The sequence below is a fragment of the Lissotriton vulgaris genome, unplaced genomic scaffold (assembly GCF_964263255.1).
Source record: "Lissotriton vulgaris unplaced genomic scaffold, aLisVul1.2 SCAFFOLD_2783, whole genome shotgun sequence".
In the NCBI taxonomy this organism is placed as follows: Eukaryota; Metazoa; Chordata; class Amphibia; order Caudata; family Salamandridae; genus Lissotriton; species Lissotriton vulgaris.
The window spans coordinates 278734-304637 of NW_028251822.1; the positions used below are offsets into that span (position 1 = coordinate 278734).

Genomic DNA, 25904 nt, shown 5'->3' on the forward strand with positions numbered 1-25904 from the left:
CACCCAGTCAAAAGATCTGGGTTTAAACCATCACCGTTCTTTAGCCCATTCTGCCACCCCAGTTCAGACATGGCTATATGCAAATCAGTCTGACCCTGTGCCTCATGGGAACAGTCCAGCCCGAACTGCCAAGCCATGTCTTCCCTGGACCGGAAACAAGCTTCCGAGGACCGGTTTCTGGCATTCCAGCCGTCTTCAGCCCGGCTTGCTTGAATCCAGTGGCAAAGTGAGCAAGGGACTCACGTATGAGTATACCCTGCCACACTTATGGTGGCCAAAAGCGGTACAAAAGGGGGTGGTGAAGGACGGAGCATCTGAATCAATCAAACACTCACACCCAGTCAAAAGATCTGGGAGGGGAAAGTAGGCATGTGGAGCCCCCGCAGAGGATCCTGCAGACCTCTGAATCTGAGGATGAGGATGGTGTCCCCCAAAAGAGTGCACCAGTGGCTGACAGGCCAAGACCACCGATTGCAGCAGGCGCTGCGCGCACCAGTGTCCTTGGCAGGAGGGCACGTGAGGGTGGGGAGAGGCAGGAAGGGGAGAGCATCTTCTGTGGCCTGGAGGGCACAATGGTGAAAGTACAGCGCCAGCAGGCCAAATCACGGCTAGCCATGCATAGGCAGGTTCGCTGCATGAACATCAAAATGTCCAACATGGACAAGGGCATAGGCCACATAGCATCAAGTCTGGAGCAAATTGCAAAGGGGATCACAGACATCTCCACATACATGGGAGTACTGTCGGACAAGTTGGACAGGGATCATCTACAGCGTGGCAGGGAACAACAGTATATGCGCCAACAAACAAAGGCCATGAATAGGTTTGCAACTAATACAGCACTACTTTGCAGACGCTCTATTTCTATGCAGGATGCAATAGTGCACTGCTGCACAGACTTAACACGGGGCATGGGAAGAGTGACCTCTGCGATGGAGCAGATGCTCAACACCAACACAGGCAATGCTGGTGACACGGGTGTGGAGGAGACAGAGGGGTCAACCAGCAGGAGTGGCTCCAGCACACCTGTACCGGAGGAGCGCAGGAGCGGCAGGCACAGCCATGCTGAGTCAGGCACCAGCAGGGAATCAGAAGGACAGGCACAAAAATCCCGCAATGTAGTGCGTGGACGCAAGCACTGACCTATGCGGCAGATTGGCTCAACTGCACACAGTGACGGAAACTGAGCAGGAGCAGCCAGAGACATTGACTTAGATTCATGGATCCTCTTCAGATGTGACAATGATGATGTAGTGCTGATTAAACTACACTTGTCATGAAATATACCTGTGTATGTGTCATACATTACCTAGAAATATCGTTGTGTTATTTCTGTCCGTCTCAATCTACCATCTAGTGCTGCTGGTCCTGTTGCCTGGGGCTCTGCATGTTCTTGTTCGTCATCTATGTTCTCGTGATGTGTCAACTCCACCTCTGTGCCTTCCTTGGTAGCAAGATTGTGCAAAATGGCACAGGTCACTATTATCTTGCAACACAGGATGGGGGTGTACTGTTGTGCACCTCCACTTTTCTGGAGGCAACGGAACCTGCTCTTCAGGAGTCCAAATGTTCGCTCCACTACGTTGCGAGTGGACCTGTGTGCCACATTGTATCGCCTTTCTGCTCTGTTGGTTGGGTTGAGGTACGGTGTCAGCACAAAGGAACGCAGGGCATATGCACTATCACCTGGGAGAGAATGAGAGGTACATGAGTTACATTCACATTGCACATTTAGCTGACATCCATTTCAGGGTGTGTACAACTATTTTACCTAGCAGATATCCATCTCCCAAATCTCCATTCAGTAGCCGTGTGTATATTCCGCTGTTCTGGAATATGTAAGAGTTGTGCGTGCTCCCTGGGAATTTGGCAACTATGTCGGTGATGATGTTCCCTGCATTGCATATCACCTGCACATTGATGGAGTGCGTAGACTTACGGTTTCTGTATATGTGTTCGGTGGCTGCAGGTGGGCATAGGGGAATGTGGGTGCCATCAATGCAGCCTATCACATGCGGGAAGTGTGCCAGTCCATAGAAATCTGTTTTAGTTTTAGCAAGTTCCGCAGGTGTGTCAGGGAACTGGATGTAATGTCCCATTCTCTGCGTCATGACGTCCAGGAACTTCCTGAAAAAGCGTGACAGACAGCTCTGGGATACACCTCCTACTGCAGCTATCACACTCTGGTAGCTCACAGATGTAAGCAGGTGTATGCTACACAGCACCTGGACATGGGGTGGGATGGCGTGGGTACTGGGTGTTGGGTGATCCAGGTATGGGTGGAGGTCCCTTATTAGGTCCATGATGGTTGTGGGGTGCAGCCTGTACCTCTGGAGTATCTCAGGCTCAGTCAATTGAAACAGAGTGATCCTCTGCCTGTACACCTGCTCCTCCCTTTGCCATACCCTCAGACCAGCAGCCTGTAGCCTTCACCTCCTCGCAATCACATAGAGTGCCGCCATTTTGACAACACTGTTGCATTTTGGGCCCTTTTTTATAGCATGCACATGGTTACCACCTGCTTTCAGTCCATGGTAAATACCGACTCTTAAATACCGAATTTCAATGAATTTGGTATTTTTGGCCTTTCCTACATCTCGATGGGCATTTTTTCCGATTTCTTATTTACCGATTCGGTGAATAAGAACTCGGTAAATTACGTATCGGTAATTTACGATTCGGTAAATATGTAGTTGGTAAATACAGAGTCGGTATTTTACCGATTCATATTTAACGAATCGGTATTTTTTTGACACCTACATCTCTTTTTCGCTATACCGGTCGGTAACGGCCGATTTTACCGATTTTAGGCCGTTACCGACCGGTATTTGCCTACCTACATCTGGCCCTTAGTCATATATAGAAGATCGAAAGGCGACCCCAGTAAGGAGAAGTCGGATTTCCATCAAATGCCAAGAGAGGCCAGTGTCATCATTTGGATATCCTAGATGATCGCAAACGAGAAAGAGGTGTAGAAAGAGAGTTACAAAAGATGACCCATGTGGTCGCTAGATGCAACACTTCTCAAGTGGCCTATTTGTTAAAAGCCAATTTCACATGTTTTTAATGGGATTGTAAGAGATGTTAGAATAAAAGGAGTTTTCTCTTCCAATTTCCTTTTAACGTTCACTCACCTTGCACTGCACATATATTTTCCATCAATGAACCATACATTTATCCTACCTTTTGCATCTAGCGACCACATGGGTCACCTTTTGTAACTCTCTTTCTACACCTCTTTCTTGTTTGCGATCATCAAGGGAGGTGTTGGTAGGATGTCCAAATGATGACACTGGCCTCTCTTAGCAGTTGATGGAAATCCGACTTCTCCTTACTGGGGTGGCCTTTCGGTCTTCTATACATGGCTAATTGTGGCAATATTGTTGTCCTTTCTCGCTCTTAGTTTTAATTTGACCACCAGATTCTGTTATAATAAGATAGAATTGAATTGGGGATTGAATCTGTTTGTTGGTCGGTAAACTGTCCCTTGGACCCTGCTCCTTTTGTGGAGTTTTCTGTCATGTGTGTGTGTTTTCAAAGGTTATGAGGCAGATCACTGTTGATGAGCTAAAACAAATCCAAAGACGCATCAGACAGCGCACAGAATAATCTGCTATTACAGATTAATAAAAGGGTGGCCTTTTATAAAGTTTGTGTAATGATTAGCCCATACAGTCCAAAATCCCCCAAGATTCTATCAGGCCTTCAGAGAGTATACTAAAGCAGTATATTATATTGGAAATGTGCCAGTCATTCCTTTTTTTTTCACAGTTCCCCTGTAAGCGTATATTTGCGGCAAACCTCAGCAAACGGTAGATCCTCGATTAAAAGTGGTGGCAAGATCCTCAATGAGTCCAGGAAGGGTTGCAACCTTGTTAAAAAAATGGAAGTATTTGGGCCTAAACTGACATGCTACAAAGAAAGTGGTCCTGCAAAAGGGCAAAGCAAGTGTAGTGTACTAAATGTTGCACCAAAAGAACCCTAACATATTTTTGTCTCAAGAATCATGTCCCTCCAACATCTGGTGAAGGCTATGAAAAGTGTAAAGCAATAGTTAAACAGGTGACTACAATATTATGTAAAGAGTCTTTTAGACTTTTTTATGTGTAATTATTTTTTCGGTTTCCACAGCTTGTGACAATATATAAATCTTCATTGTCTGTTTCACAACCGCTCAGGCTTGTTTAAAGCTCCCACAATGTGATGGATAAAGTTCAAGAACGGTATCTGTATCACAATACTGACTGTTATTTTTGTGAGCAAATTAGGGGATGAAGATCCCCAACTCTGTTATTATTATTTTTTTTTTTTAAATATATTTTTATTGCAGGAATCAGTAAATCGTTACAATATCGACCAGCATTGTATCAGAAGCAATATTAGCACGGTAAAACCCTCTGGCCCCCCCCCTTAAGTTTCGTACACAGCCATCCGGCCCACAACCCTGGGGTCGGGCGGCGAAATGCAATGGGGGCTCAGCAGGAAGCTTGAGCTGGTCCGGATGATCCACTGTCCGTCATCTGCTTTTCCAAACCAGGCTATAAACCCAAAATAAACCCCCCACCCTCAAAATACTACTTCTGAACCAAAAGAAACCCCCCCCCCCACCCCCGCCACCAGCGCCTGGGAGCTACCGATATAGGATCGGCCATGGGACCCCTGAGGAAAGCAATGGGACTAACTGTGCAATCGTTTACTGGGACTCGGGGCGTGTCGCTTCTTCACCTTCAGAATCGCTGGGGGCACAATAATCTCTGAGGGCCTGCACCAGCATTTCCCACTCCAACGCGGCCTCCTGCGCCTTTTCATTATGCTGCCTCCAAGCTAGTTGATACCTCAGCGCGCTCTCCCCCGCCGCCCATTTCAAAAGCTCACTGTGCCATCTGCCGCCCGTTGGACCAACTCGTGCCTTCCAGTTCCTGGTCACCTCTCGTTTAGCAAGGAGAAGCCCTAGGTCAATAAATTTACTAGAGATTTTATTCCTGGGGGTATGGGGGAACCAGTGTAAGAGCCCTACCGCCGCATCAAATGATAAGGACCTCCCCGTCACCTCCTCCAGGGTCTTCTCTACTTCCTGCCAATAAGATGACAATCCCGGACAGGCCCACAACATATGAAGAAGGTCCGCTTCCTGAGCTGGACATCTAGGGCATTCCGCCGAATTTGTGGCAAAATATCGCCTAATTTTCACTGGGGTCAGGTACGCTCTGTGGAGCACGTAATAGTGGACCAGCTGGAAACGGGCGTTGCGTGTGCCCTTCCAGGCTCGTCTCACCAATTGGTCCCAGGTCGTCTCCGGGATCTCCCTACCAATGTCCTCCTCCCAGCGGATTCTCAGAGTGGCAAGAGGAGCCAACCCTTCTTTGAGCAACCTGCCGTAAAGGCAAGTGACCGCCTTCACCGTGCCCGCCGACATCATCACATACTGGCACACTTGAGATAAGGGGGGCTCCTCCAGCCCGCTCTTCCAGTGTGCCTGGATTGCTCGGACAATGGCCGAGTGCAGCAGAAAATCACCCCTGGGGATCTCGAAGCGGTCAATAAGATCCTGAAAGGACAAGAGCGCTCCATCCTCGTACAGATCTCCAACCAGCTGTAAGCCGGAATCCTCCCAGGCCGCCAACCGTGACCAATCCCCTCCGTGTGGGAGGGCCGTCAGCATCCCCAACGGTATTTCAGGCGCGTATGGTGTTCTCAGTTGGCCTCGGGCGTGGGCCCGATTCCAACACAGGCGGACAGTCCGCTCCTCCATCGACAGATCCCGCAGGGCCAAACGTTGTCGCAGCGCTATAAAGGAGAGAACATGCCTGGCCATGCCCGTCCCCCTCCTGTCCTCCGGGCCCCGGAATTCCCTGGCGACCTCCTGAGTGAAGGTCTGGAGCTGCGCCGCCAGATAGTACTTTTCAAAGTCCGGCACCGCGAGCCCCCCCTCGTCTTTCGGCCTCGTCAGGGTTTTGAGGGCTACCCGCCGGCGGCCCGACCCCCAGAGGAATTCGACCACCATAGAGCGTAACAGTCGAAACGTGGCCGGTGGGACCCAGATCGGTAGGGTCCGAAAGTAGTATAAGAGCCGGGGAAGCGCCACCATTTTGAGCAGGGCGATCCGCCCCGCCACCGAGAGCGGCAGCGTGGCCCAAAAGTCCATGCAGCCTCGAAGTGCTCGAATGCTGCGGGCAATATTCCCATCCAGGAGGTCGGGTTGGTCGTGGTAGACGAACACCCCGAGATACTTAAAGCAGTCGGGTTCCCATCTAATCTCCCTATCTAGGGTGGGGGCGGGAGCGCCTTTGCGCACCGGAAAGAGACAGGTCTTGGACCAATTCACTCGGAGGCCTGAAACCTCCCCAAACTCTGTGAGCGCCACCGCCGCTCCGCGTAGAGCGTTGAGCGAGTCCTCTAGGAATAGCAACAGGTCGTCCGCATACAGCGAAACAAAATGCTGGCCCGCAGGCGTCCACAAACCCGTATAGTGGGCACCCGAACGAAGGTGCAGCGCGAGTGGCTCCACTGCTAGCGCAAAAAGAAGTGGGGATAATGAACACCCTTGCCGCGTGCCCCGTTCCACTGGATACTGTGAGGAGATCAGTGGACCCGCCCGGACCCTGGCTGATGCAGAGGCATAAAGAACCGCGGTCCATCTAACAAAGCCCTCCCCGAGGCCGAATCGCCGCAGCACCGTGCAGAGGTAATCCCACTCCAGGCTATCAAACGCCTTCTCTAGGTCCACCGACAAGACGACCGGGACGGAGCATCCACAAAAGGTTCCCCTAGCAAACGGAACAACCTGCGAATATTCATAGTCGTGTTTCGCCGTGGGATGAAACCAGCTTGGTCCTCATGCACTAGGGAACTCATGTGTCCCAGCAGCCTCGAGGCCAAGACGCTACTCAGTATTTTATAGTCCACCGTCAACATCGATAGGGGACGGTAAGACCCTGGGTCGGACGAGTCTCGACCCGGTTTGAGGAGAGGAACCACCAACGCCTCACACATCGAGCTCGGGAGTCGCCCCAGCCTCTTCGCCTCCCTGTAGACCACCAACAATCTAGGGGCTAGGAGATCAGCGTAGGCCGCATAGAACTCCACGGGTAGGCCATCCAGGCCCGGGGTCTTGTTTCTCGCCATCCGTTTAATGGCCCCGCGGATCTCCCCCAGTTCAATGTCGGACCCCAGGGCCTTCGCCACTTCTTGCTCCACTGTGCGGAGCTCCAGCGGACGTAGATAATCATCGAGCCGGGCAGGGTCTCGCGCGGAGCGACTGCGATATAAGCGTTCATAATAACGCCGGAAGCAGCTAAGAATCTCCGGTTGGGTGTGCACCTCGGTGTCGTCTGCCTCACGCATACTTGTCGTCAATTGGGATTGGCGCATAGGGTTGGCCAACCACGCCAGCAACGCGCTCGATCTGTCTCCCTCTGCGATGGATCGGACCGTGTAGGCTTTATAATCAAAACAGCGAAGCCGTTCGACCTCCGCCGCTACCTTTTCCCTCGCCTCTGCCGTGCGCACCTGGAGTTCCGGATGCCCGGGGCGGCGGATTTCAAGCTCGCGGAGTTGCTGGTCCGCTGCATCTAAGTCAGCCAGGATAACGCGCCTCATGCCCACTTTCTTAGAAATACAGTAACCCCTCACCACTACCTTAAAAGCGTCCCATTCTAACGCTCGTGTACTCGCGGTGCCACCGTTGGACGCAAAATATTCCACTACCTTGTCCCCCAGGTCCGCTCTGAAAACACTGTCCTCAAGAATCTCGGGTCGCAGCTTCCAGGTGGGCACCGCCGGCTCCCCGGGGAACCAGCGAAGGTCCAGCAAGAGTGGGTTATGGTCTGAAATAGTTCTGGACAAGTACTCAGATCGAACCGCTGCCGAAACCAGTTCGGGCGATCCAAGAAAGCCATCCAAGCGGACATGCAACTCATGAAGGCTCGAGAAGTATGAGTAATCCCTAGACGTAGGGTGGTGCGCCCTCCATATGTCCGTCAAACCCCATCGGGTTTGCCAATCCTGACCCCCCTTAGCCGTGCGACGGACCGGAGAATCGGGAAGTGGTGGATGGGAGCGGTCAATATCCACGTCCACCACGGAGTTAAAGTCGCCCCCAAGCAGAAGGGGTCCGGAGAAGAAGTGGGCCAACGAGCCCGATAACCTGGAAAGGAAGGCAACTTGGTCCACATTAGGAGCATACACACAGCAAACGTTCAGGTCCCTCCCTCCCAGTGTGCCCGAGATGGCCACGTAGCGCCCCTCCGGATCTATTACAGTTCTTGTAACTTGGAAGGGGACCCCTGCTCTGATCCAGATTAGCGCCCCTCTGGCATACGCGGAGTACGACGTGGAAAAGACCTGCCCCCGCCATCTACGCTGTAGCGCCGCCCCTTCCGCCTTGGTCAGATGCGTTTCCTGCAGCAGCGCCATTTGCACTCCCCTACGCACTAAATAAGCGTGGACCTTGTGGCGCCTGGACATACTGTGAAGCCCCCTTACGTTCCAAGTAACACATTTCAAGTTAGCAACATCAGCCATTGTCCCATATTGTTCTCGCCCAGTTTCCCCGGCCGGGCCCCCATAAAGAAAAGACATCATAAGTCCCAGTACTGATGGTGGCCATTTTCCCCAACCAAAACCACACAACCCAAGAACAAACCGAACTCCCACCCACCCACCCCAGAACAGGACCCAAACTACACCATCCAGATCCCATCCAAACCTCGCCCTCCGTCAACCCAATACCCCCTACTAATCCTACGGTCGCCACCGTAGGAAGGCCTTAAGGGCCAGGTGCGGGCCGGGCGGAGGCAATGGGCCCTCGACGTTCGAGCCACCAGGACTAAAACAAGCCCTAAACAGTAGCAGAACCCTCTCGGGGCAGAAACAGGGGCACCCCACCCCTCCCTCCCTCCTAGTCAGCATCAGTGGACGGCAACCGCCTCCCCCCCGCCGGGCCCCCACCCAAAATAAGGCAGCACACCCCGTTACCCCTGACCGTCCAAAAGGTCCTCCACCGATTTCGGTGTGATCACCGGTGTATGGGCACTATCAGTCACTGAGTCTTCCGATTCCGATGGCACCTCCTCATCACCCGGGTTGTCGTCCTCCACAATGGTTTCGTCCCGTGCACCAGATAACTCCGACAATACTTCCAACACTCCCCTCCGCTCCGATGATGTCTCTGCAGTTGAGGGCCCTCCTGTACGGCCGCGGCGATTCCTGATCCTCCTGGATCGCCGTCTCTGTTCCGGCTCATCTGCCTGTTGGGACGAGGAGCCGAAGCCATCTTTCCCCGCCCTGTAAAGCTCCAGCCAGGCACAAACATCCTCCGGGGTGTCGAAGAACTGAGTTTTGTCGTCGACAATGATGCGGAGCCTCGCAGGATAGAGGAGCGAGTACTGGATGCCCTCGCTCCTGAGCTCACGCTTGACCGCCAGAAAGGAGAACCGCTTGCGTTGAGTCTCATAGGTGTAATCTGGGAAGATGTTCACCTGACTGTTCGCCACTTTGAATGGACCATTATGTCTGGCGGCATTAAGGATTAAGTCCCTGTCTCGAAAGTGCAATAACCGCGCCACCACCGGTCTCGGGGCGCGTCCCTGTTGCGGTGGCCGCGCCGGGACTCGGTGGGCACGCTCCAGAGTGTAGAAGGAGGATAGCCCCTCCGGGGCCACAGTGTCACGGAGCCAGGTCTCCAAGTATGTCACCATGTCGCCCTCCTCGATCTTTTCCGGGAGGCCCACTACACGGATGTTGTTCCTTCTGTTGCGGCCTTCCGCATCCTCCGCCCTCTGCTCCAGGGACGCAATTCGGGATAAGGCATCTTTCATCGTTGCAGCCAAGGTCCGCTGCGCCGGCTCCAAGGTTTTCACCGAGCTCTCCACCTCCTTGACCCGGTCCGAAAGTTTGCCATGGTCCGCTCTGAGGAGGCCTAGGCTCGTCGCCACCTGGGCAATATCCTGTTGGAGGGCCGATCTCGTGGTCGCTATCGCCTCCAGGATGCGGTCAAACTGTTGTTGCATCGGTGCGCCATCAGAACTTTTCGGGTCCCGACGTTCCTCTTTATCTTGGGCTTCCGAGTCTGAGGCTGTCAGGGTGGTCCCCTTGGCTCCTCTAGGTTTCCCCATGTCACCGGGGGCACTCCGTGAAGGACCCGGAGTAGGCGTCTCCGGGCGCAGCTGACGACCACGATCTTCCCGGTTACTGGTCTTCAAATCGTGTATGGGAGACCTCCGTCTCCAGGGCCTGTGGAGACTCCTCCGCTTCGGCTCACGCCACCGCCACGGCGTCCGAGGGCACCGATGAGGGGGCGGAGATAATCGCCGCCTAGTCGGGCAGGCCCGCTCAGCCGCTAGAGGCCCGGGGTGAGGGTCACCAACTCCACCTGACAATTTGTGGCGCCAAAGTGTTGTGCCTCCCATGGAAACGGACTGGTCAGGAGAACGTAGCTGGGTGCGGTGTCGAAGGTTGGGCCACCGTCTGGGTCACAGGGCGTCTGCTCCCGGGGTCCCCTATAACGTGGGCAGCCGCCCAGTCACTCAACCGAGCGTGGGCTCGCTGGAAAAAGTCCGATCCAATTGATAACATGTATACAGAGCCGCCGGTAATGGCAAAGCCGGGCGTAGGTCGCTGCTCGCGCCGCTCCTTCGAGTCAGTGGGTCCGACCAGGGGGACAAAGAAGTCCGGGCGCCATGTTGGGTCGCACTCCGCAACTCCGCAAACTTCGGTGTTACTCCGGATCAATCCACATCCAAGCCCCGCCAGGGGCCCCGGCAGGTCTCCATCGGTCCGCTCAGCGGAATGCGGGGTCTGGGGTGCCCCGCAGCCTCCGATTTACAGGATAATTCCGGGCTCAGTCCCGGAGCCGAGCTCTCAGGCGACCATCGCCATCGGCGCCCAAGCCACGCCCCCCCCAACTCTGTTATTATCTAGGTGATTTGACCAGTGAGCCAGTGAGCTCAAAAAGAATGAGTACATAGTTGAGTTCACGTCATCTGGCCCCCTCCAGACCCAAGACCTAAACTTACAGAACTTCTAATAATGCAGTATGTAAAAAAGTTCAAGGCATCACCTAAAATGTTAACAGCACTCCTGAAATCAATTTTGACAGTCTAAAGAATCTGTTGAACAAATATTCTATCTCAAGCGACTGTGAAAATGATAAAGAAAATTATTGTAAAATAAACTAGCATAGTCCAGTCCAGGAAATGGTGGAAATTACAACCCATCTATTGCTAAATCTTTGTGCATAGTGTTTTATAAAAAGGTCCTGACTGAATGCCACAAAACGGTACCATATGGTTATAGAAGACTCATTAGAGTCTTGCACCCTGAACAAACAACAGGTATCCATTATAGGTAAACAGATGTACCCCAGAAACACACAGTTTTTCTTGGAAACCTTTAACGATGCTTGGGATATCCGGAAAAATGAGACTCAACGCCTCGATGCCGAGATTAAAGACATTTTGAACTATACTCATTTAAAACCTTACGACAAAACAGGTCTTTACTCCAGCGCTTTTCAAAACTTTAAAAAAATATTACAGGCAGGCAAAGGATGAAAAAACAAGTTGGCTCTATATGTCCCTAACTCTTAACAACCTCCACCACCCCCTACAATGCCTCAAGCACTACCACCATCCTCAGACAGCATTGATGAAGAATTTAAAAAATATATAATTCAACGGTGCAGAGAGTCATTATAAAAGTTGCTAAGAAAGATGTCAGCTTTTAAAGACCTGTCCTCATGGAATGAGAGAGGCAAATTCCTCTACAAAGGTCAACCAGCTGTTGGATCCCACATATATTACCTAGTCGAAGGTCTTACACACCCCAAAACACTATAATGCCAGAAAACACCTAGAGGTTGGGAACAATATCTGCAAACCTCTGTGGGACTCACCATTCCTTAACGATAGTCGTAATGCTGAACACAGGCAGCTACTTGAAAGTGTGAAAGATCTAACTTACAGTTCCCCAAGTACTGCAAGACCTGTTGTTTTTAACCCCTTCCCTAAGATGCCAGCATCCCCTTTCTTTCTCCGGCTATCCCCCTCTTGGAGCACCGAGGCTCTGCCTCTGGAACCTAGAAAAAAGACATTGTCCAAAAAGAACACGTGGTTAAAAGTCTGACATTTCTTCTGACTTTTGAACCTATGTATATGTGTGCTTGTGTTTGTGTGTATAAATTTGCCCCAGTTAACATTTTGACTTTCTACTTTTATTTCATTTGTAAGTTTATCAGTGTGTTGCTTGTCCAACGAAAAACATGTTTTGTAAATAAACCTTCACTTTTTCAAAGTGTTTCAGTCATCTTTTAAATAAAATGTAAAAGTGTGTACCTGTATCATAGTGAAGATACTGAGTTTGTATTCATTTTTTTATTCATTTATCTTAGACAGTCAACTTTACACAAAAGAGGTGTTTGTTACATGACCTTACTCTTTTGACAAACTGTGTATTCTGTTTTAACAGCGCTTGATGTAGAACTAGAGTTTCCTTTCACATATTTCATAACAATATTGTCATTGTTAACCAGGTCATTTGAATATAGGTTGAAAAAAATTCCAGACTTCATACCCTCAGACACTTTACTAATAAAATATATACAATGCTCCCAGAATGTAATGGCGAATGAATCCTGTACCTGTATTTTGTTACACTCCACCCTTGCAGCAGTGTTTTTACATCCTTGAATATAGGTTTTGTTTAGATGCTATGCACAGGGAATGCTGCTGTGCTGTCAATTACTGTAACCTTGACTTTATCTAAAAACAGGGCCGCCCAGTGACTACCTTCCATGTAGTGCGAAACTGTGTTAAAGATGAGTAAGCATGGTCTTCCAACCCCTATTTCACCAGCTAGAGTGTTGCTTGGAAAAGCACCTAAAGAGTATTTCTTAGTGTATTTATGGCGGCTTAAGAAATTCAGAATCTGAACAGTGTCCATTTTACAATCTTTCACAGATTCTCAAACAAAACCTGCCGAGTATGGTTGATGTGAATGACGTTGTCAAATACAGAGAATACAACTATGTTCACATTTGTCACCATGGGCGGACTAAAACGTATTTCTGCTTTTGGATTTCCATTTTTTATCAAGCTGTAGTGGTTGCCGACTTCCATGTCAGGGCTCAGATCAAAAGCGAACAGCGTGTAGACTGTCCCATATCCTTCTCTTGACACAACAACTCCTGAATCACGCAGGTACTCCCCGGTTTTAAAAACCAAGCCCTGATATTCCAAGATAAAGTTTGCCTCTCCGAAGCAGGGTGTGTACGTTTTGTAGGAATCACAGCCTTCTCATGGAACAGCACTGCCTAGTTGATGTTATAGTACTTGAAAGTGAATGGGTCAGAGTATAGAGATCATTGCCACTTTAGCGGCGGCCGGTATTTTGGCACGGTCGGATTTTACAAAGAAGATGCAGCAGAGTATTGTTGAGATCCAAATACATATCCTTGGACCCTGACACAAAACTCTAGTGGGTCCAATGGCATCAAAGTGGCTCGATGCAATACTTCCATAAAAAACCTGCTTTCAATAATGGTCATAGTGGGCTTTAGAGAAAACAAGTCTAACTCTGATCTGGCGCATTCTGCGGATGCGCAATGTAGGATGGTCATGTTTCAGGTTTTTGCATTTTAAAAAATATTTACGTTAGTGGGTGTTCACTTGTTCTTCGAGGCTCTCTTCCGCCTTACAGATCTTCTTTTGTGAACGCCTCCTTTATTTATGGTGACCCGGCGTACCACTAAGCCTCAAAGACCTTTGCTTCCTTTTAATACTTGTGCTCAGCCTGTGCACAAGTCCTGCTCCTTCTTGGGGTTGTTTGTTCATGCGTTCGGCGATAGCAGAACTCACAGAGCCCACCACATCCTGGGCAATGTTCGAGGCAGCCTCTTTAATGTGGGGTTTCGCAATTTCATAGCCTCTTGTCAAGAAAAGCATATCTCTTCTAAACAAACTACGGACAACAACCTCCAAGCCCCGGCCCCTTGAAAGAATGGGGGCCCTCCATATCCACAAGTTTAGCCAGTTTCATAGTATCATTAGAAATGTGATTGTCAGGGAACATGTCCTTCGAAGGCAAAATGACGCTGTCTCCAAATTGTCGCCTTCAGAGAGCCCCCTGTCCTCACACACCCTGCCTGGAGCTGGCCATCATCCAACTGTAAAATGTCCCTACCCACCCCCTCTATTTGACAAAGGCCTGTCTGTTAGCCCTGCTACCTTTCTGTTTCAGACTTTTTTCAACCCTGTACACCCAGTGTGGATCATCCGGTACCTTTTGTAACTCTTCGTTGTAAAAGGCACCCAACTCTGTGTAACAATGTACTTGCTCTTTATATATATATTTCCTCTGTGTCCACCTTGCTCTTGTCTGTTGTCCTTTGAATAGCACCATAGTAATAGAATATTCAGGAATCTTAGTGGTCAGTTGCACCTGGCTCTTGTTACCTGATGGATGGGATCTTATGTCGTCTGGAATAAACTTACTCTGCTTTTTACCTACAATCTCCTGTACCTACTTTCATCGTGATTTTACACTGGCGACGAAGGAAGACAAACTACCCAGCGTTTCAACTAGAGAAAAAGAAGAAAAGATCCCAACATCTAAACCTGCAAGTAATCAACACATTCAATCTATTTTTCACGTGAATTTCTTAAAATTTTTAAAGAAACATAGAGAACTACCTATAATCATCGCTTTCAATTTACTTTTCACGTGAGCCTCATGAAAATTTTGAAGAGACAAACATTTTTAAAGAGAGTTAGAGCTTTCGCCACATGCCTCACCTTTGAACTATCTAATATCTAGGTTGGGAGGCTCTTTCGATGTGGGCTCTTAAGCATTACCCCATTCTTGTTTTGTTGGGAGCACCTGCTTTCTTTTTCAAATAGTGTACTTTCTTGTACATTTTAAAGGATTAAGAAGCCTAGGGCAAGCTCACAAGACAGGGGTTATCTCGTTTCTTATAATGTTGTCTCTCTATTCATAATTTAACATGCGTTTTAGTGTGGATTGACAAACACTAAGCGTTTTGGATTGTCAAGCACTAAGCGTTTACATTCTTGCAAGAGTCGGAAAAGATGCTCTCTTTCTACCTTAAAATTGAATTTTAAACCTGTCCTAGGCTGCAATTTCTTTTGCAAGACTTTATACTAATTTCTTGGCTGGTACATGTTTGTTTGAAACTGTTTTTCAATCCATTGGAACTGTCAAAGACTAGTCTTTGCTCCGTTGGATGTTAACTTTGAAATTGCATCGTGTTTGGCTTTGAATCTTACTTCCCGTTCTGGAGTTGTTGTGGCTGCACACGCTTCTGAAACTTCGTCACTCACCTAGTGTTCTGGACTTGGTGCGGACGCATCTGCTTCTGGAATATTGTCATCACCATCATCACCATCTTCGCGTATTCACAAGCGTTCACTAGATTAGAGAACGCTGTTTATCGCCAGCCTCGGATTGTTTTCTTCATGCTTTCCGTCCTTTTGGTGACATCATCACGTTACGATACGCTTTACGTGCGTAACGTGCGGCCATTTTTAATTTGTTTATTTAAACTCTGTCACTTCAAACGAACCACCGATTGGAACATCGATGGGACATCTTTTTAGGTTTTTGAGTTACTATTTTAATCCACACTAGATCTGGCAACATTAGACGTCCCGCGTTTTGGAGGACTGTCCACCCCGCCGGTCCTCCTTTACGCGGATGACCCCGTGCTTGTGGCACGCACTCCCCTTGGGCTACAAAGATTATTGGCGGCCTTTGACGCCTTTATGACCTCCCTTGATTTAAAAATCAACACAGACAAGTCACACGTTATGTCAGTGGGCGGGAGAAAGAACAAGAACTTGAAGTCCTTTTTTTGTGCCAATACACCAATTTCTAGTGTAAAAACTTTTACTTATTTGGGGGTGGTTTACGTCGACAAGGGCACCTGGGTACCCCAAATAACGGTCAAAGTTAACGCCATGAAAAGATCTGCAGCTGCTATCGCCGGTTTTGCGAAACGACTGGGCGGCAAACCCACGGAAGCAATGCTAGCACTTTATAGAGCGAAATCTATTGCAGTAGCAAGGTACGGGGCTTCCATTTGGGGTTACACTAATAACGCAGAAGCGATCCAGGTAGAAGAAAACAGATTTTTACGTATGCTTTTAGGTTTGCCGCAATCCTCGGCTACCTTCTCCGTCCATACGGAATTAGGCCAGGGGTATATAAGTGACATTATCAAACAGTCCCCAATTTTGATGTGGTTAAGAACGTGGCTGAACTCTAACTTAACCCTGAACCATACAATCATGAGGGACTGCTTACGCTTGGACGATATGAAAAATATCCCGTGGCTTGCATACATTAAAAATACCCTAAGCTCCCTGGGCCGCCCTGATTTATTTTGCAAACCGGAATGTATTGTTAAAGATGACCTGGAATGGTTTAAAGTGACTTTTATTAAATTGAGAGAAACAAAGCGGGAGAGCCGCAAGCTTGTGAAACCCACTGCGAGGGAGCACTATATTTCTAAGTCCACAATGGCCATTGAACCTTATTTAACGAGCGTGTCAATTCCGCTACACCACTGGTTACTAACCAAACTTAGACTTAACCAGATTCATCTCCTGTTAAATGACTCTAAGGTGTGGGCTAAGCCTGAGGACTTACCCGTCTGCAAATGTGATAGTTATTCTTTGCAGGACACTATACATTTTATGTTTTTTTGCAGTACTTACGCCTTGCCTAGGAAAAAATATATTGTTCCGTTGCTTAAAAACAAGGGGTTTGTCCAAGCCAAACCAGCTCTACTTTATTTAAAAAAGTTAGACTCACCACTAATAATGTTTAGTGTCGCAAATTTCTTGGTAGCTGCTTTTCGCCTAAAAAAACGTACCGGAAACAGTCAACATAACATCATTGGCGACAACTTATGGAATCATTGAAAAACTGTTGTACCTTTTAAAACCTGTAAATATTTTAATTGTTCAATTTTAATAGTGACATCTATTCAATGTAACTGTATCCCCTGATTATGTATTTATGTCTGTGTGCTTTTTATGATTTGTTATGAATCGAAATAAAGCTGTTTTGAACTTGAACTACTATTTTAATATATTATTTATTTGTGCGCATAGCTTTACATTTACGTTTTCAAACAAACTTATTTAATGACATTTTTGACATGTTTAATAATTTATTAACTATGTTATAGAAAACAAAGGTACTTAGCTCATTTAGAATCAATGCAATAAAGTATAGGAACACAATGGAATACTATACGTTATGGTTTCCTAACCCAGCCGGGTAAGGAATTTATTTCCAACAAACAATGTCAAATATACAATGTAGAACAATAGCGTGACACAAGCCTGTGCCGTACTAAAAAGGAAAAGGAAGAATAAGAGTAGAGTTAAAGGGGTGCTTTTCAGGCAAAGGAAGGGAGCAAAGCAGGGTACTGTAAAGAAATTAATGAGTACTGACAGTATCGCCTGGAATGGAGCATACACAATTTCATAAACAATATTGTGAGTGTAACCCCACTCGTGGGTGTCGACGTTTCGATCCCTATTGCTCAATTAGTTACATGGGATCATCATCAGGACTTAGAGATACACAAGACATGCCTGAAAGTAACAAAGCCTCTGTTTTTGAGGTAAGAAGCCTCTCATGTGAGGTTTCCTGCACTTCTAGGTATCAAGCGCGGTGGTTACTGGCGTCACGCCAGGCTGGGATCATGGGGACAAAAATTGTGAGGGAGGTCCATGTTGGGATCCAGTTGCGAAAGGGAGTTTTATAATAAAAGTAAAGCTCGTTTCCCGTTTTTGTTTGCGTGTAAATCCGCACTTTAAATAATGAAGGAGCGGGAAACGGGATTTGCAGTATCGGCATCAATGGCCGTTCAAGCAGTACACCGACGGTGCGGTGTTTCGTTGCAAGTCAAAATATCGACTCGCCTCTGCTGCGGATACTCGGTCGATGCCGGTTCCCTCAAACGAGGGAACCGGCATCGACCGAGTATCCGCAGCAGAGGCGAGTTTGAGGGAACCGGCATCGACCGAGTATCCGCAGCAGAGGCGAGTCGATATTTTGACTTGCACCGAAACACCGCACCGTCGGTGTACTGCTTGAACGGCCATTGATGCCGATACTGCAAATCCCGTTTCCCGCTCCTTCATTATTTAAAGTGCGGATTTACAAGCAAACAAAAACGGGAAACGAGCTTTACTTTTATTATAAAACTCCCTTTCGCAACTGGATCCCAACAAGGACCTCCCTCACAATTTTTGTCCCCATGATCCCAGCCTGGCGTGACGCCAGTAACCACCGCGCTTGATACCTAGAAGTGCAGGAAACCTCACATGAGAGGCTTCTTACCTCAAAAACAGAGGCTTTGTTACTTTCAGGCATGTCTTGTGTATCTCTAAGTCCTGATGATGATCCCATGTAACTAATTGAGCAATAGGGATCGAAACGTCGACACCCACGAGTGGGGTTACACTCACGATATTGTTTATGAAATTGTGTATGCTCCATTCCAGGCGATACTGTCAGTACTCATTAATTTCTTTACAGTACCCTGCTTTGCTCCCTTCCTTTGCCTGAAAAGCACCCCTTTCACTCTACTCTTATTCTTCCTTTTCCTTTTTAGTACAGCACAGGCTTGTGTCACGCTGTTGTTCTACATTGTATATTTGACATTGTTTGTTGGAAATAAATTCCTTACCCGGCTGGGTTAGGAAACCATAACGTATAGTATTCCATTGTGTTCCTATACTTTATTGCATTGATTCTAAATGAGCTAAGTACCTTTGTTTTCTATAACATAGTTATACCCATGGTCCTTAGCTATCAGATGGGTTCCCCTTGTTTCTAAAAAACACATAATAATTTATTAACATCTTATTTTTTACAGCTTGTCTAATGTATGAGCTACGTATGTATACTGCTCAGTTTGTAAACTTTGTGGCACATTTGTTTTGCTCTTATGTGATCTCTATTTGATAATACCACAACTGAGTTGTTTTAGTGATTTAGGTTAATCTCAGTATTTTTACAAACATTTTTCTTCCTTCCTCTCTCTTCCATTTATTTAATGACAAGGAACTGAGAGTACAAGAGTTTATTAAGCTATTTATTTTGTTATAACTTTGAGTGTGCACAACAATGCAGAATGTAGCTACTCCCCCGTTTTTCTTAGCAGCTCCTGGTGATCCACCTATTAGGTGGCAAAAATGGAAAAAAGTATTCGAGAGATATGCTAAAGTGTGTGGGACAAACCTTAGTGCAGAAAGGAGAACTGCACTTCTCTTACATTGTCTTGGGTCGGAGGGACAGGAAGTTTTTGATCATTTGCCTGATATTGATGATTCTAATGAATGAATATGGGATTTGTATTTTAAAATTGGACAGACACTATCTACCTAAGTTAAGCAAAATCCTTGTGCGTTACCATTTTGGTCGCAGAAACTAAAATGAAGGTGAGACAGTTTAAAATTACATCACAGCCCTCAGAAAGTTGGGGTTGTCTTGTAAATTTGGGGCTATGTTGGAAGAAAGGATAAGAGATCAATTCATGTTGGGCTATAATGTGCCAAAAGTTAGGGATGATATCTGGCAGAAGGATGACCCATCACATGAGGAAGTTATAACAATTGCTAAACAGATTGAACATTCGCAAACATTTGTTGAAATCATCTCTAACTGTGAAACCAAGAATGAGGGTGTACATGAGGTAAAAACGTACTCCAAAGAAAAAATGTTATTGAAGAAAAAGAATGTAAGAAAAGACTTTAAACCTAGTACAGAAAAGAACTCTTCTCGTTCAATTAAAAATTCAGATTCTAAACTTAAATGTTATAGGTGTCGAAACCCCAATCATTTTGCAAATGATAAAAAATTGCCCTGCATTGAAAGCTAAAAGTGGCATTTGTAAAAAAAAATTGGTCATTTCAAATCATCTTGCAGGGCAAAAAGAGGTAAAGCTAAAGTGAGTATGGTGTGTCGGAACGAAGTGAGTGATAGTGGCTCAGATACTGATATTGACTGTGGACAAATAGTTTCACAAGTATCTAGTGACAACAAGAAAGGTCCTGTAGATGAAGTGATGTTTGAACACTGTGGTGCTCGTGTTCTGTTTGATTCAGGTGCGAAGATAACCATTGTATCTAAACAATTTTACTTGCATCATTTGAAGAACAACATTAAATTATGGAGAGCTGACATCAATCCTTTTGCTTATGGTGGAGAACCAATAAAACTCTTGGGGTACTTCAATGGCTTGATTGAATACAAAGGAAGGAACATTTCAGGGAAAGTCTATGTGTCTCATAATGGAGACAGCATTCTTAGCGGGCTACACCAAAGAGATTTGGGAGTTATGCTAGATCCCAATAGTGATCCTCCCATTTTGTTAAAGGAAAATGTTCAGATAAATGTAGTTAATTCCCAAGACTGTAGTGATGCCTATACCTTAAATTTGACAAACTTATTCCCCAAAGTATTCAGAAGTGAATTGGGATGCTTACGTGATTACGTGCATAAGAACAAATTAGTGTCTGGTGCGGTACATATTGTTAGCAAGGTTCATAGTGTTCACTTGTCTGTCAGGGATAAAATGAAGGAGCAATTGGAGAAACTTAAGTCAGAAGGGATAATTGAAGAAGTTGAGGGAACACAATGGTTGGCTCCAGTTGTTGCCACACGTAAATCTGATGGCAGTCTTCGGCTCTGCATCGACTTAAGAGAACTTAACAAACAGGTTGTCGAAGATAGATATCCCCTCCCCAAAATATCAGACATGCTCATGCTGTTGAAAGGTGCAGAAGTCTTTTCTACTGTAGATCTTAAATCGGCGTACCATCAAATTAAATTGCATAATGACTCTAGAGATTACACTTCTTTTATCACCTCATTTTGCACCTTCAGGTTCATTAGATTACCGTTTGGGCTGGTATCAGCACCCTCTGTTTTTCAGAGGGCTTTAGAAAAGGTTTTAAAGGGGCAACTTGGTGTTAAAATTTACCAAATGATGTTTTAATTTATGGTAAAGATGACAAGGAACATGATTTGAGACTCAGACAGGTTTGGGAAAAGTTCACTCAAAATAATCTGACTGGATAGATAAGTGTAAGTTCAAAAGATCCTCCATTGATTATTTTGGGCATACCATCTCATGTAAGGGTGTTGAACTCAAACGTGAGCTCATTGAGACTATACAAAGTTTGGTCTTGCCGACTAAAGGAAGAACTTATGAAATTTCTCGGGATGGCTGAATACTACAGCAAGTTTGTCAAAGGCTTTGCTGAGAAGTGTATTAACATGCAAACACTGCTGTGTAAAGGAGTTGATTTTTTTTGGGACAGAACAATGTGAAGCGGAGTTTGTTAAGGTAAAAGCTTTACTTAAGGAAACTCCTAAGTTAAGAAGCTTTGATCCCTCAGTCAAGTCGGTGCTTATTACTGATGCTAGTACGAAGGGATTAGGAGCTGTTTTGCAACAAGAGAGTAATAATACCATCAATGTTATACTTTTCCTTTCTAGAAGTCTCAGAAGAGCGGAGTTTCGGTATTCAGTAATAGAAAGGGAGGCCCTGGCTGTACACTGGGAAACCAAGAAACTACAGAATCTCCTTTGGGGTGCTAAATATGTTGTGTGTACCGACCACAAGCCCCTGTGTGAGGTTTTTAATAAAAAAGGCATTGATGCCATCTCCAGCAGAATTTCCATGTGGGTGGTAAATCTTCAAGGTTATGACTTTAAAGTAGAATATTTACCTGGAGCATGTAACTGCATTACTGATACCTTATCCAGGTTAGTGTCACCAAATGAAGATAATGTTGGTCAGGAAGAACAAGATAGAATGGAATGGGTATGTGCCATTGAGAATGATGGTATAAAAGAGAATAGATGGCGTAAGGAATGTGAATCTGATAGGGAACTTTTGGAACTTTCCTCTTTGATCAAAAGTTGATGGAATAAAAAGGGTCAAGGTATTTCAGAAAAATATTGGAATGTTCGGCATGAAGTTTCTCAGTCTGGTGGGCTGATCTTTAGAGGGACAAGGTTAATTCCTCCCAGGAATTTCCGCAATGAGTTGGTTGAGTTAGCTCATCAGTGTCATCAAGGAGTATCCAAGACCAAAGAAAGAGTCAGACTCAATTACTGGTGGCCTGGGATGGACTTACAAGTAGAACGGTTAGTTAGAGAATGCATTCCCTGTACATTGAGTGAAAATCCCTCAAACCCAGGGTGCAACCCATGGTCATCAGAGAACGACCAAAGGGTCCCTGGGAAGAGTTGGTACTTGACATTATTGATCCTGTTCAATACAAGGATGGTGATGTATATCTTCTTGTTCTCATTGACATGTACTCCAGGTGGCCTGAGGTCAAGTTCACCAAGTCCATTGATACCAAACATGTCATCAACTTCCTTAAGGAGGTTCCTTAAGGAGGTTTTCACAGGAGAAGGTCTTCCTGGGTATCTGCTAACAGATAATGGTGTACAGTTTGTGTCTAAAGAAATGGAGGAATTTTTGGATAGATGTTCTATTAAACACAAATGCTGCTCTCTGAATCATCCAGAAATGAATGGCATGGTGAAACGCTTTGTTCGTGTGCTCAAGGAATCAATCTCCATGTCTAAGCAGAATAACTTGGAATGGAAAGAGGGAGTCAATAAGATTGTGGAAATGTATAGAATTACTGCTCATGCAAAAACTGGTTGCACGCCGTTTGAGTTACTCAAAGGTAGACATCCAAATACTCTTATAGCACCTTTCTGGGTGAATGAAGTCCTCACAAGCACAATGGAAGACTAGAGAAGCTAGTAAAATTGATAAATGCAAGTGAAGATTTGATGTCAGGAAAGCTGTCAGAACCACGCAACTTAATATTGGTGATATGGTTATGATTAGAGCACCATTTGGGCGCAAAGCTTTACATTTACGCTTTCAAACAAATGTATTTAATGACATTGTTGACATGTTATTTAATAATTTATTAACATATTATTTTTTACAGCTTGTCTAATGTATGAGCTACTTAGTTATACTTAGCTCAGTTAGTGAACTTTGCAGCACATTTGTTTTGCTCTTATGTGGTCTCTATTTGATAATACCACAACTGAGTTGTTTTAGTGATTTAGGTTAATCTCAGTAATTTTACAATTTTAATTTTTACCTACAATCTCCTGTACCTCCTTTCATTGTGATTTTACACACTATTTCACCATCGTAGTCCTTTAACCTGTACATTTATATGCCTTCTTTAAGCTCCACACTTTCCACTATAAATATTTTGTCGCTAATAGTCTGCTAATAGCCCTTCATAAAGACCCCTTTCGAATGTGAAACCCTAACATGAACACTTTCATTAAAAGAGTTTTTTTTTTACTTGGAAGTGAGTTGTCTCCCGAACACTATTCACCACATCACTAAGGAATTATCGGTTGTTAGATCTACGGAATACGTTTTGATGGTTCTGTGATAACTGGTGTTATATGCATCTATAAATGCCTGTAGAACATCCACACGTGGGGTCATTTTCAACAAGAGCCATTCTAAACAGAGCTTTGGCACTTCCGACGCTTCCCACCCCACTTGTATCATAATAAATCTTCCTTAAACCAACCCCCGACATGTTATCATCCCCTGCTTCCCATAAAATAAAAGACAATAGTTTTGGGTAAGGGCATTTTATTCAAAATGAAGAATGTTAGCAACACGTAAACAGGGAATACTTTATAGTTTTATGGTACATGTCTTGTTGTCGTTGTTGGTCAGATTGCTAACTTTTCACTATGTATACATAATATGACACATGCTACATACATTACTAGGGGCACGGCAGATAATTTGCCATAGCATCACAAGTTTTGATATTTTTATAGCTATAAACTCAATGGCTGTAGGCAGGACTTTCCACTCACCCCTCCTATAACTTTGTACACTCAGGATACCGACGGCATTCAAAAGATCTTACAATTCCTGATCGTACAATACAAAACCTTTATTTCTGCAATAATCTTCGGTCAGAAGCTCCAACCTGATTTGTAAACTGGTCGTCGGTGATAGTATTAACTCCCTTATACTGCATTTGTACAAGCACCAATATTCATCCGTTGTATGTAGCCATGCATTTATACACCAGTTGGTGATGCACATAGGACTGTCACACTGCATTGCCATGGGCGGCTCACCAAGCTTCAGATAGCACAGAGTTATAGATTGTATTTCAGCTATTCTTTCTTTAAGCAACACATTTACCAATTTGGCAACACTTATGTAGCCTGGACGAAACTCAGAAGCATCTTGTGCACCGACATTCTGATACTTGTCCTAAAAGTGAGTAAGTATGTAACAATGACACACTACCAGGGGACTCTTAATTTTTTTAAACAGTTTTCGAGGGGCTAAAGAGCCGACTCGTTTATTTTTTTAATAAATATTGACCATACATCTTTCTATAGCCCTTTCTGCCATCCCTCTAGCAAAATACATATACAAACCATGCATAAGTCAGAGTTTTGAGCTTAGTTCGCTTGAGCATCTGATCTCTTTGAGCATGGTCGGAAAGACCGTAATCATATCAGGGTGGACATTTTTCTTTTCTTTGGGCAAACCATACACAAACCATAACAGTAATACTTTGTGTGGGTCTAGCAAGCTGCATATATAGCGTATTGTTCGTGAAATGTATGAGTTGTATAGACATTTGTGAGCCTCCTACTGAGAATCATTAATTTTATGGCCATAACTGAGGTTATAATAGTCACGTTTGACACATGCGTTCAAAACAATCGCAGCAAAACCTTAAACAGGCAATATGGCGTTGTAGGGTATGCCTGGAGCTTCCTCTTCATAATCTGTAATATTATAGATACAAATACATTTCTTACGTGCCTCTTTGTTTTGGATTGTGGAACTTTCAGTCTGATTTGAACTGCATAAGCAGTAAAAATGTATGGCATTACCTTGGGCAACATCCCTTCTACCATGGCTCTTTTTGCTGATGCTTTCTGTGGTTCAAAATAGAAAGGAAGACAGACTATTTAAAAAAATATATATATACCTGTATATACAGTATGAGTGTCTATAACGATTTTTTCTAAATTCGTCATTTTCATGGGGCTCGGCGGCGGCTCTGAAATCTTGAGTTGTTGAGGTCCATTGAGGCATAGCCAGCATTGGAGTTTGCGCGCGGCTGTTGCACGACAATAGCCTCAAGAGCCGATTCCTCCAGAAACCCATATCTTCATAGACCTGTGAGTTAGAAGTTGTTGTAAATTCTTAACAATCAGCCATGTCGATGAAATGGTTTCCATCATATGCTTCGTTACTCGAGGCTTTGCTGCCCCTGCTGGAGCCCTTCATAGGGGATATTACTTGCAGCAAATCCTTGAGGCTGAGCGTTTCCAACTGCCGGCAGAGCTCCTCGTCAAAACCGGTAAAGTCGTGACCACCCTCTTTAAGGTTGCTTTTGCGATTCCTTATTTGCGAATTTTAGGGAATCGTAAATAAGGAATCGCAAAATGGGATGCATGATTTAAGTCGCATAATATTTGCCATTCGGTAAAAATCGCACTTTTTACCGAATCGCAAATATTATGCGAATTCTAATTTGCGATTTCGCAATTCCCATTGATTCCTATGGGCCATAGGAATCAATGGGAAGGCATTGACATTTTGCGAATTTCAATTAGCGATTCGCAAAATGTTAATGCATTCCATGGGTGCGGGGGGGGTCCAAAGGAACCCCCCCCTGCACCCCTGAAATGTATTTTGAAGTGCATGTTTCACACACACATGTACTTAGGACATGTGTGTCTGTAACATGACAGTGTTTTAAAATGCAATTTTGAGCATTTTCATACATTTTCGCAAATTACCACGAGGTTCACCCTCGTGGTAA

The 25904-nt window shown here is 45.6% G+C and overlaps 1 pseudogene; it reads right to left on the bottom strand.

Annotated features, from left to right (window-relative positions):
• Window positions 1-24331: 24331 nt before the first annotated feature.
• Window positions 24332-25011, bottom strand: LOC147662758 (uncharacterized; annotated as a pseudogene).
• Window positions 25012-25904: the final 893 nt, after the last annotated feature.